The sequence below is a fragment of the Galeopterus variegatus genome, unplaced genomic scaffold (assembly GCF_000696425.1).
Source record: "Galeopterus variegatus unplaced genomic scaffold, G_variegatus-3.0.2 Scaffold979, whole genome shotgun sequence".
Classification (NCBI taxonomy): Eukaryota; Metazoa; Chordata; class Mammalia; order Dermoptera; family Cynocephalidae; genus Galeopterus; species Galeopterus variegatus.
The window spans coordinates 575,838-579,587 of NW_007727090.1; positions in this window are offsets into that span (position 1 = coordinate 575,838).

The window sequence follows — 3,750 nt, forward strand, 5'->3', positions numbered from 1 at the left end:
GGGTGTGTGTGTGTGTACATTTCCTTTAAAAAGTATACTGTAATCCAGGCTAGTCTTTTTTTTTTTCCTTTTTTGTCTTTTTTACTGACCGGTAACGGGATCGCAACTCTTGGTGTTGCGCCCACACTGCGCTCAGCCAGTGAGCGGGAACCGGTCTCCACATGGGATCTGAACCCTCGGCGGGAGCGCCGCCGCACTCCCAAGCGGCGCACTCTCCAGTGTGCCACCGGGCTGACCCTACTCAGGGGTTTTTAAATAGGGGGTTGAGGGAATGGAATGTGGGAAAATGAAAAGCAGGAGGGAGGGGCATGTGAGCAGTGAAGGCTTCAGGTGCAAAGTCTTGCCAAGATTCTATCTGGTTTCTGCTCCCGTCTTTGCTGTTGTCTCGGGGTCTGGGTAGTACATGCAAGTCTGCAGCTTCAGGCTGGCCGGAAAACAACTTTACGTTCATGTAAATAATGTCATCTTGCCCCATAACCACGGTTCAAAATATCAACTAACCATTGGAAAAGAGGGAACTCAGAGAAATGCATACCAAGAAAAAAACTGTGTCCGTTTAAAATCTTTCAGAGCCGGTGCACTTTTAGGTTCCAACATGGCTTCAGTCCTGCTCACTCCAAAACCAGTATTGCTGGGATTGGGATGAACAGCAGATCTTGTGCATTATTTGGAGGGAAAAAACATTAGACTCAATGATCCACCTCTTTATTTATTTATTTAGTTTAGTTTAGTTTTTCTTTTTTTGGCAGCTGGCCTGTACAGGGATTGAACCCTGAACCTTGGTGCTATCAGCACCACTTTCCAACCAACTGAGCTAACTGACCATCCCATAAATGATTCACCTTTTCCGAAACCACCTGACATTCATATTGTCCAGCAAAGGATCTGATTGGGTTGCTCTGCTATTTCTAATATAGAAAATCTGTCAGGGGTCCACACCGACCCCTTTGAAGGTGTTGTCCTCTCTCATGGTTCTCTTGCAGAAGCACTAGGAGGATCTATAAACTTCTCTGTCTGCTCATCAGCCAGAACCAACCAAAGGTGGAGGTTGCCTTGGGAAGTTACTCATGTTCGTGGAGGTGTTCAGGCTGGGGTTGATGGCCACCTAGCAGATACAGGACTAAAAGCAAAGTGCTACTGATCCCCAGTTTAGTCCTTTGTAGACCAAGAGCAGAGATTATTTTATTCAACATAGTAGAAAATGAAAAGTCTGTATTCAGTCAGCATTCTCAGAAGGAGACTCTGGATTTGACAGGAACTTAGGGCTTCCTGGACCCCACTGAAGACAGCCATTCCACATGATTGCTATAAGGGGTAAAATTCAATGGCCAGGAAAACCTTTGACTGACAATAAAGCCCTATATAAAACACTAGTTATTTCACAAAGCCACCTGATTTAACATGAATTCAGTCTCCTCTAAGTAGCTTTTTGGTTATGTGCCACTGTAAAGGAAATTGGTGGGGGGTTGGGGGGTATATGTGTGTATGTACGTGTGTGTGTGTGTGTGTGTTTTAATGAGAGCCTGGTTTTTCATAACTGAGGAGGCTAAATAGGAGAGTGAAAAGTACATACTTTGTATATATAGATTTGCTTGTGGTTCTGAAAGGAGACAGTAGAGTTCAGTACAGAGCTGGAAACGAGGGCCCCATGGTCCCTGTGAACTTTCTGTGGGCAGGAGCATACAGAATCACATGACAGCTTCTGGGTTTGTTATGATCAGGGTTACAAAATGGCCATCAGGTAGGAAAAAAGGTCAGTCACTAGGGGTCCTAGGCTGTGATACAGTATCTAAAACAAACATAAATCATGAAAAGCTTAAAAGTTTCTGCCTCCTTCCTCAGACTGCACATTTGAGATGCAGATAGGAACTAGCTATATCTTTGTGTATTTAATCTAACAATTTCCCCCCTTTTCAACTCTGCAAATAAAAGATTTGTTTTTGGTCAGGCTTAGACTGGGGACATGAGAGGGTCAACCAGTGGATAAGCCCATCCCCCTTGAACACTGTAAATGGCTTTTTCCTCTTGGCAGGGCTCTGCCCCACCATGGTAATAACTAGCTCCTGATAGCTGCCATTGACTCCATGCTAAAGGGAGGACTTCAGGTGGTCTGCATGTGCCTATGCTTCTCAGGCCCTGAGCAGTCCAGTCCTGCCTGTCATCACTTTGAGCATTGACACTTTAGGGATGCCTGAGACTGGATCATAGATCCTCTTTTTCCATGATGATACCTACTGTCTCAATTTTGTGGATCTGTGGTAGGAATAGGAGCAGGAAGATACATCTTTGTATATCCCTGCCCTCCCCTGACCTCAAGTGCCCCTTCACCTCCTGGGCTTCCTTTTATTTCATCTCATTTATTGCCATGTTTTCTTTTATTTCATGATTTTTCTGTCAGCTCCATAAATGTGAGCTCCCTCAGGGCAGGGACTATGTCTTTTTTCTTGGTATTCCTTGCCCCTAGCAAAACGCCTCGCATGTAAGAGTTGCTCTGTAAATGTGTGTCGACTGAACACAGAATAGCCAGAGTGCATCCACAAAGAGGCAAGCAGGATGGGGAAGGCCCTAGAATCCAGGTCACATGAGGAACTGGGCATGTGTGCATATGAGGGGTGGCTAGGCAGACTATTGCAGATGGGGAGAATGGGCCCCAAAGATGTCCATGTCCTGATCCCTGGAACGTGAGAATATGTTAAGTTTCAAGCAAGAGGAAATTATGGCTGCTGGTGGAATAAGGTTACTAATCATCTGAGCTTAAAATGGGGAGATTATCGTGGATTATCCAGGTGGGCCAATGTAATCACAGGGTTCTTCTAAGAGGGAAGAAGGAGGGTCAAAGTCAGAGAAGGCGATGTGATGATAAGCAGAAATTGGAATGGCGTGGCCACAATTCAAGGAAGGCAGGTGGCCTCTAGAAGACGGAAAAGGCAAGGAACAGGTGCTCCCCCAGAGCCTCCAGCAGGAACGCATCTCTGCTGACATCTTGATTTTAGCCATGTGAGGCCCATTTCAGACTTCTGACCTCCAGAATTATGAAATAATAAATTTGTATTGTTTTAAGCCATTAAGTTTGTGGTAATTTGTTAGAGCAGCAACTGCAAACTTATACAGGGGGCAGGGGGACCTCAGGAAGAAACCTAATAGAGCACATAAATCTGGAACAGAAAGAGGCCATGTGGGAGGAGCTGTCAGCATCCAGAGACACCTTCCTGCTGTATCATTGCTGTGGTAATTTGTTAGAGCAGCAACTGCAAACTTATACAGGGGGCAGGGGGACCTCAGGAAGGAACCTAATAGAGCACATAAATCTGGAAAAGAAAGAGGCCATGTGGGAGGAGCTGTCAGCATCCAGAGACACCTTCCTGCTGTATCATTGCACATCAAAATCAGTTGGCAGTAAGATCAGAATTGGTAAGGCCTCCCCAAATAGTGAATTCCTCTAATAATTTGGAAAAAACCAAAGCAGAACATAGTGTAAAAGAGTCAGTCAACCCTGGCTTTGAGTTCTTCTCTGCCATCTATCGACTTGTGATCTTAAGCAAGTTGTAGAACTTCTCTAAGCCACAGTTTTATCTGCAAACTGGGAATAAGTCTGTTTCTTAACTAGAAGGATTGTTGTGAGGATTTAGTAGAACATGTAACATGCTTAACATAATGCCTTTTGCTTAGTAAACACTGAATGTTATCTATTACTAAAATATATATATTTATAATATATTTCTATATTATACACACACACACACACACACA